This window comes from Parus major, chromosome 19, assembly GCF_001522545.3.
Source record: "Parus major isolate Abel chromosome 19, Parus_major1.1, whole genome shotgun sequence".
NCBI classification, from domain to species: Eukaryota; Metazoa; Chordata; class Aves; order Passeriformes; family Paridae; genus Parus; species Parus major.
The window spans coordinates 666,783-676,080 of record NC_031787.1 but is presented as its reverse complement, the minus strand read 5'-3'; the positions used below and the strand labels follow the sequence as shown (position 1 = coordinate 676,080).

At 49.1% G+C, this 9,298-nt stretch overlaps 1 protein-coding gene across 7 annotated transcripts in view; it reads right to left on the bottom strand.

Annotated features, from left to right (window-relative positions):
- The window catches only part of CALN1 (calneuron 1), an 89,105-nt gene that overhangs the window by 16,904 nt on the left and 62,903 nt on the right, over positions 1-9,298 (bottom strand). The window lies entirely within an intron of this gene.

Sequence of the window (9,298 nt, the reverse complement as noted above, 5' to 3'; positions counted from 1 at the left end):
AAGAACCTTCCCTGATCTCCAGCCTGAGCCTGCCCTGGCAGCTGGGGACTGTCCCCAGGGTAGAAGAGTTCAGCCCCATGGAGCCCTGAGCTCCCACCTTGGAACAGCCACATCACAGGAGACAGCTCTGACCTAGGCCTGTGACATCAGGCTGCTAATTGCTCTTCAGTTCTGCATGAATTACAGAAATATTTAGCTCAGTGACACTTAAGGGCTCTTGTCCCACTAAAATAAACTGAATAAATTGTCACATGGCAGCTCATTTCCCCCACTCCATGCCTTGCTGAAGGGGGGCTAGAAGAGCCCAGAGACAGCACCTGGGGGCAAATCAAAGCTGGGCTTCCCATCTTTGGGATCTCTTCAGAGCCCAACTCGCTGGGGATGGAGCAGCTCTGCTGGGAGGAGAGGCTGGGACAGCTGGGACTGTTCACCTGGAGAGGAGAAGCTCCAGGGTGAGCTCAGTGTGGCCTTGCTGTGCCTGAAGGATCTGACAGAAAAGATGGGGAGACTTTGGCCAAGGGATGGAGGGACAGGACCCAGGGAACGGCTCCCAGTGCCAGAGGGCAGGAATGGATGGGATTTTGGGCAGGGATTGTTCCTGGCAGGGTGGGCAGGAGCTGGGATGGAATTCCCAGAGCAGCTGGGGCTGTCCCTGGATCCCTGGCAGTGCCCAAGGCCAGGCTGGACTTGTCCCAACCTGGGACAGTGTTCCCTGACCTGGGAACATCTTCAGAGCTTTTTGCAGAGGACAAAGAATCTGCTGAAGCCCAAATGGGGTTGTGATCCCTGGGTATTTGGGAGCACATCCATCGTGCTGGCTGAGGGGAGGGGTTGAGCTTGATTTATCTTGAACTTTGCTCATTTGTCTGAACAAATGCAAATCTTGCTGCCTGCCTGCCCTGCACAGTGACCCTGTGGGTTGGGCTCAGGCCTGATGGGTCCCCCCAGCTCTCAGGGGTGACACCCCTCGATGCCTGGCTGCAGAAGAGCCCTTTGGAAAGGTCCTGCTCCTTTCCTTGCCTGGGGTCAGGCTCCACCACCAGATCCAGAAGGCCCTTTTCCCTTTTCCTTGGTGACACGTGTCAGTTTTCCTGTGTTCCCTCTCACAAGAAGCTGCCTCTCCCTGCAGGAAATCTGTGCTCCCTGCCCAGCTGTTCCAGCTCATCAGCTCCTGTCACTTCTGACACTTCTCCTGGAGCGCTTCATCCCACTTTGAAATCCCTCAGGAGAGAGAAATCCACATCTCAGGGCTTTGAGCTGCTCTTTTCCTGCCCCTTCTCTGTCCTGTTTGGCACAGAGGGGAGGTTGTGCCCTCAGACTGTCTCCCCCACCTGCTCTGGCATTTCTTGGGCTCCCCCAGCCTTTGCTGCCCTAAGAATCATTTCACAACAGCCAATTTCACCAGGAGTGGGTAAAGCAAAGCAAGAAGAAAGGAACAGGCTGAAATGCACCGAGAGCTGCTGCTCTTTGGTAACTCAGAATCTCTGAATCCCAGAGTGGTTTGGCTTGGAAGGGACCTGGAAACCATCTGGGCAGGGCCACCTTGACTGGAGCAGCTGCTCCAAGGCTGATGTTTCACCATCTCTGTAACGTGCCCCTGTGCTGTGGATTAATTCTGCTGTCAGTGCTGCAGCCAGCCTGAAATATCTGCTCTCTACCTGAGTGTGTCAAGTGCACCTGGATTTTATCAGGGAGATAAGGTGAGGATCTGCCTGCAGCTCAGGCATCAAAACAGGTCCATTTTTCACTGATTTTTTTTCCCAGTAAAGAGAAATGTGGATTCTTCAGGATTTTGGTTTGGTCTTTTTTTTTTTTTTCAAATTCCATTGTGTTTTTTCTTCTTTGGCATCATGGTCAATGGAATAAAATTTACATTTAGGCAACAAAAGTTCACAACAGACTCTGCACCTTCTGTATTAAACCCTTTCCTTCCCTCTGCACGCTCTGGTTGGAGAAGTTTGGTGGTTTTGATTCTCCAAGGGAAAAGCTGGAAAGAGCTGCAGGGAATGGAGTCCCTGAGCCCCCAGAACTGCTCTGGCTGTGTGTGCACATCCATCTCCATCAGAACTGATGTAATTAAAAGGAAGGCACTGCAAATACCATTTGGAACACTTTGCAGCATCCTTGCATAATTTTCAAATTATTTGGGATGAGAGAAGTTGTCAGAGTTGACAAGGCAATATTATATGCCATGAGAAGGAATAAAACTTTGTTTTATTATATTTTATAATATAATAAATATATAATATATTGTTTATAACATTTATATTATCTATATTTATGTATATTTATATAGAGACATTTATATATGTTTATATTTATATTTAAACATATTTTTTATATGTTGATAATGTTTATATGTTCTGTCAATTAATAAAGGAATCTATATAAATGAGGTGCTCAGGATCTGGGAGAACAAAGGGGAATTTGCTTCTCTCAGAGTTCAAAGAGCCAAAGCAACACATGCAAGATAAGATGGCAAAAACATCCTGGGAACAGGTGTCACTGTTAGCTGCTCTTCAGAGGTGCTAATGAAAACTCCCTAAAATGAACAGGATCACAGGGAATCCTGAGGATTTGATAAATTTCCGGGATTTGGCTGTGTAAATTTGACATGCCTCCATCAAGGAAATGTTATCACTCTTCCTCAGCCCTGCAAACAGCTCGGTGAATTTCCCTCAGCTAATTGCTCTTTAATAGTTTGTTGTGCGAGCACTCGCTAATTACAAGTCAGGCAGCTTTGTGAAAACACATCTGAAATATTCCTACAGGTGAGAAATGGGTTTGGGGAAGAAAGGAATTTTTGACAGAGTGTGGTTTGTGAGTCTTGGGTGATCTGAAGTTCTGCTTCAAACACCGGCACTGAGTCAGAGCATTGTTGTCATCAGACATAAAAAATTCATCAGGTGAGGACATCCAGGTAGCTCTGGCCTTTCTCTGGGTGCTGCATTTTAAATCAAAAATAACTCTTTATGCTGTTGTTTGTTTCTTAATTCTTGCAGTTTTCCCTCAGGCTCCACCACTGGTGCCCAGCACAGGACACAGAGGTTGTGATCCCAGACTGGAGCATTCCCACGGAGATGGGGAACGGGAGGAGCTGCAGGATGGGGCTGGGGGGGTCCAGGGATGTTTGGCACTGCTGAGACCCCTCAAACCATGGGGACAGTCCAGGACCCCCAGGGCAGTGCAGACCCCGAGGGGCTGGAGCGTGTCCAGGGCAGGGAACAGAGCTGGGAAGGGGCTGAGGGAGCTGGGAAGGGGCTGAGGGAGCTGGGAAGGGGCTGAGGGAGCTGGGAAGGGGCTGAGGGAGCTGGGAAGGGGCTCAGCCTGGAGAAAAGGAGGCTCAGGAGGAATTTCTGGCTCTGCACAATCCCTGGCAGGAGGGGACAGCCGGGGGGGATTTGGGATCAACAGAAAGGAACAGGGACAGGAGGAGAGGGAACGGGCTCAGGCTGGGCCAGGGGAGCTCAGGGGGACAGAGCAGGAATTTCCCCATGGAAAGGGAGCTCAGGAACTGGAAGTGCCCAGGGAGGGTTGGGATCCCATCCCTGGAGGTGGCACTGAGTGCTCTGGGCTGGGGACAGGGTGGGGATGGGGACAGGGTGGGTTCCATGACCCTGGAGGGATTTTCCAACCCCAGTGGTCCTGGAATTCTGTGTGGTCCAAATGCAGCAGTGCCAGGGCTGGTGCTGAGGTTCCTTAGGAGACACAACAGCAATCCCAGCAATCCCAAAGGGCAGGAAATCCCTCCCACCCTTGTAGCACATTCCTGCTGCTAACTTCAGCCTTGGCAGAGACTCCCAGATCAATGGAATGGGAAAAGTTCCTGGGAAGATGCAGACTTTGCTAACTACAGAACAAAAGGCAAAGCAGAAGGAAGCCCCAGACATCATTAGTCCTGACTGTAATTTATGCAAGAAAAATAAAAAGTGATGGCTTAAATTGGAAATTTCTGTTGCCTCTGCAAGGATCAATTGGAGTTTTTATCCCACATTTAGATACTAATGATGCAATCCATCACTCCAGGGCATTCTGGGGCAATGGTGAGGTTCAGAGTGCCATGAGATTCCTGATGAAGAATTGAATGCTGGAAGAGGAAATATTGAATGCTGGAAGATGAAGGAGGCACAGTGCTGGCTTTCAGAGCACATCAGAGCTCGTTTTCTCCACTGCTGCTGCTGGAACTGTGGGGTCTGGGCTGCTCAAGCTCAAGATAAAGGCCTCTCACAGCTGCTACTTGCTTATCTCATGGAAAGGAAAAAGAGCATAATGGTCACTTTTAGTATCCCCTAAACCCCATCTCTTTCTTTGGGAAGAAGTTTTCCTCCTGCTGGATGTAAGAACCCATGGAAGGACACGTGCTTGGGCAGGTTCAGTAGAAGAATCCCACCTTCACTGCAGAAGGGAAGCAGGACACCTCGAGTGAATAACTTGCCAAGTTATTTTGGGAAGTTCTGTGCACTTCCAGCACATCCAACTTGTACTGACAGGAAATTTCACACCTTGCAGGAGAAATCCTCTCCTTGGGCTTGCTCTGAAACTGTCTCCTGTTTCACTTCTACCCTCCCCAGCTCCAGTCATCACCTTCCCAAATTCTGACATAGAAAAGATAACCCAGTTATCTTTTTCTCCACCTAAGTTTCTTCTTTTTAGCCACCAAAATTTCCCCTTGAGAAGCACCACCTGGAATTCATGAAGTTTTCCTCCTCATCTTCTCCCATCCCACCATCTCCCTCTCCATACACGGTGGAGAGGATCTCAATGACATCCTAGAAGTGAACACACGCCACAAACTGGTTTTTTCCCTATTCCTTTCTCAGCCATTCCCAGATTTCTGTTTGACTGCTGAGGGCTGAGCTGACATTCCCATGGACCTGATAAAAATAACTTCAGGATCTCATTCCCGAGGAGAAGCTCCCAAAACTCGGTGCTGGCCCTGGGGGAGGAGAGGCTGCTTCTCAAGGAGCCCATCTCAGTTTGTAGCTGTTCCACACTGTGGGACATGGGCTGGAACAAGGGCAGTTTTAAGGTCTCTTCCAGCCCAAACCATTCAAGGATTCCATGATTTCATGATTCTGGGATTCCATGGTTCTATGGTGTAATGATGCCCTGATTCCATGATTTCATTATTCCATGACTTCATTGTTCCATGTTTCTGTGATTCCAATGCTCTGTGATTCTGTAATTCCAGAGTTCTATGATTCCATGATTTCATGACTCTGTGATTTGATGATTCCATGATTTAATGAGCTACATTTTATATTTCTCTTGAATCCAGGAACTGTTGGACCAAGTGGGTTTTTACATTTTGGAGAATTGTGCCGTTTTCCTGTATTTTAAGGGCTGGTGGGAATTACACTGGCAACAACCAGGAAAACCTGACACCACCTGAGATTTTTGTCTCCACCTGAGTTTTTTTATCTCCTTATCCATGGAATTTTGGCTCATTCTGATGGATAACACAGCTCATTGATGAGAGCTCATCCCCTTGTCACTCTGTGTTATTTTATACAAACCCCTGAACCACCCCTTTACTCCCAAAGCCTCAAAGGGATTCCAGGACAATCCCACTTTCCAAATGTGCACTTCAATGCTTTGCACTGAGTATCCAATTTCCCATGGGAAATAATAGGGGAAACCAGTTTGTTTATCAAAGTTTCACTTTGGCAGAGCGTTATCTCCACACCAGCTCCAGTTTCTGCCTCAAATTGAGCGTGGGAGGGCTGAGACTCCCCCAGGTCCCCCAGCAGGCTGGGCACAGCTGCAGCTGAGCTCCAGATGTGCTCCTGCTGAGTCAGACTGCCTGCAAACACAGGAGAACAAAGAGGGCGGGATTGGGAAGGGATTTTTTTTGTTGGGTGTTATGAAAGTGGAAAATGGATATTATGGATAGAAAAGGCAAACATAAAATCATGGAATCAGGAGTGAATGCTGAGTTAATAAGTCGAGTTTGCATTTTCAGTGTGTGAGCAGGGAAGTAATGGATTGGGTTTAGGAGGGGGTTGTTTTTATGCCTTTTATTACTGAGGCTGCTTCCCTGCCTGGCAATCCTTCTGAGAACTCCTGACTCCAGCCCCAGCTCCACAGGCACACAAAAACAAAGGAAAGATGGAGGAAATGTCAGCCAAGCAGTAGGAAAAAGCACCCAAATAGCAAAACAAAGCAGCTGAGTGCTTTCCAGGGAGGATGGAGCAGGTCTTCCCATGTGGGAGGCCATGGCCAAGGCTCAGGTAGGAATTAAACACAAATCCAGGTGTCTGCATTGTCTGGGTTATCTGGAATTGTTGGACACACGTCCCAGCAATGCACTGGACTCCAAAGCCTGGCTTTTTGCAGAATCCAAGGCACAATGGTCACCCCCAAGGGCAAAAGGAGAAAGGCATTTAATCAAATCTGAAAACAAAACTTTTCCCACAGCAACCAATGTTTCCTGGTAAAGTGACAGACTGGAAAAAGGAATAAATTCTTCCTGGGTGCTCCACTGGGAACCAGGCAAGGTGGCAAATCCATGCTCTGCTTTCTTGGGGTGGATCTCAGGGAAAAGTTCTTCCCCAGAGGTGCTGGCACTGCCCAGGCTCCCCAGGGAACGGGCACAGCCCCGAGGCTGCCCCAGCTGCAGGAGAGTTTGGACAGGGAGGGATTGTTGGGGTGTCTGTGCAGGGCCAGGAGCTCTCCAGGACTGCCCTGGGAGATGGAAGGTGCTGGATTGGTGCCTCGGGTCAGGCACAGCTCTGGCCCAGGGTCCAGCAGAGCAGGGAGGCAGCAGAAGCTGCTGGCTTTGGTGTCAGCACTGCCCAGCAGCCGCTCCTTTGCTCTCCTGATGGCTTCCAGCATCTCCTGCTGCTCCCAGCCCTGCTGGAGTGCACAGCCAGAAGGTTTTTACACAGAGACAAACTCACTTTTCAACAAGATCCAACCTCTATTCCCAGCGTAAGGAAGCTTTGAAGCTCTGCTGGATGAAGTTATTAATAAAAGAAATGTAAACACACACAATATTTGCAATAATTCTCCATTACCCACTCCACAGGCAGCTTGGAACAATGCACGTGGAGCAGGTGCCCTGTTGCTCACTGTTCCTACCAGGAGTGATTTTATGAGGATGAGATTTTGCTCTGAAATGTTGCAGAAGCAACTGAGAAACAGATGGGGAAGGAAGATGGGGTTGGCAGCAATAACCCCACATCCCTCAGCATCACAAAGCTCAGCTCTTGTGGGGTTTGTTTCCAAGGAGCACTGAAAACTGGAGCATCCATTAAACCTGGGAATCATTGTCATTTAATTAAAATTTTATCTCCTTGATCCCATCATACCTTGGAAGCAACCACAAGCTCTGCCTGTGTGATCAGATCAGTTCCTGGATTTCAGGAGTCCTGCTCCCCTGATAGCTCATCACACATTGAGACAGGGATGTGAAATTCCTGCATAAAAATGGAACATGCAGCACTTGGATTTATTCCCCAGGGAGCCAGAGGAGAAACAGGAGGAACCAGAGCAGTTGCAGTGGATGTGCCCAGGTACAGGCTCTGCCACAGACAGGAGAGGCTGCTTCCAACAGAGCCCCAGGTGTGTTTTGCCTGGAAAAAAGGGATTTCTGTGTGGCACATCCAAGGGACAGCTTGAATCCCGGTGCCATGGGGGCTGCAAACCCCAGCGTGGGCAAATCTGTGCCTGTGCTGAGGGGAAGACATGCAAATATTGCTAATTAAAGCCATTAAGTGATTGACTTCTCCCCTGAGCTGAGTGGAAATGAGTTCCCAAAGGCTCAGCAGTTGCAGCAGGGAGGGAGGCGGTCAGCAGATCCCTCTCCTGAGCTGAGTTCATTCCCCAGGCAGCAGAATCCTGGCATTCTGTTCTGTGCTGGGTGTCTGGCGGTGCTGCTGGAGGGATCCACTCCCTGAGCAGCCTTGGGGCACCTGCCAGGTGTCCCTGGGGGGACAGCTGGGACCCTGGCACCTCTGCAACCCCTCCATCCCCACACACTGAAATCTGACTTTCTGGGAAATATTTCCATCTTAGGTACCTTCCCCTGCTCTAAAGAGAACAGAGACTTATGAATCACTGGGTTCATCACGTTGAAAGAATGTGACTTTTTATTGTCAGTGATATTTGAAGTATTTAAAGTTTGAACATGTCTTGTTCATGCTAAAAGGGAACGGGGCTTCATCATCCCCCACCCACGGTGACCTGCACACTGAGAGGGAATATTGCTGCCTCCTCAAAGTCACTTCTCCTGTCACTGTGCCCCAGAGATTCTCCAGTTTGGTAAAACTGGCTAAAAACAATAGGCTAAAAGCACCCTGACACTGCCCACCCTCGTACTGTGCAACTGGGGAGGGTTTTCAATCAATGTCTAAATCAAAGCTGCATTTACTGTTCTGATCCAGCAATTCAGGAGCTCCTGAAATCCCGTTCCACATCTCCAGAACCCAGGCTCTCCTCTTCAGATTGCCATTTCAGCGCTAGGTTCAAATGGATCCATCTATTTATTTATTTTTCTGTTCTCCCCTATTTCCTGTATCTCCTTCCTGCACTTTATTTTGGCTTTAGGTTGGACTTGATGATCTCAAAGGTCTTTCCCAACCTTAATGATTTTCTAATTATGAACAAGAAATGTTTCCATCCCTGCAGTGAGCTGAGACTTTGACCTCTGTCGCATTTCAGATGCAACACCAGCGATCAAAACCCTCGTAATTAGGGATTTTATTTATTCCCAGCTACAGAAAAACCTTCTGAATAGAATTCCAGATCTCATTTTCTCTGCAATTCATTATTTGGGACGTGGTGGCTGCACCTGCTTGGGGTTTGTGTTTAAAGAGAGGGGCAGGTTGTTTGAAATGAGCTCTCTGCATTTCCAGTGTCCCACAGTGAGAGCTGCTGATCCTCCAGAGCTGTGTCCTGCTTCCTAGAGTCAGGGAATAGTGGAAAACAGTCACAGAATCGTGGAATTTGGACATCTCAGTGAAGCTGGGCTGCCCCTGGATCCCTGGCAGTGCCCGAGGCCAGGCTGGACAGGGCTGGGAGCTCCTGGGACAGGGGAAGAGGATGGAACAAGGTGGGCTTTAATGCCCCAAAGCATTCCCTGATCTGGGATCTCCTCCTGCCCCCTCTTTCAGAGAAGGAATGAAGAAAAGGAAACCTCCAGGACTGAGCTGCTGAAGCTGCAGCAGTGTCTGGTCCATCATCAGCACCACTGTGTCACCAGCAGTGACGAGCACGAGGTGCAGGGCCATGATGGGGACAGGGGACAGCCAGGACAGGACTGTCCCCACCCCCTGTGTGCCCAGAGGAGCCCTGGCCA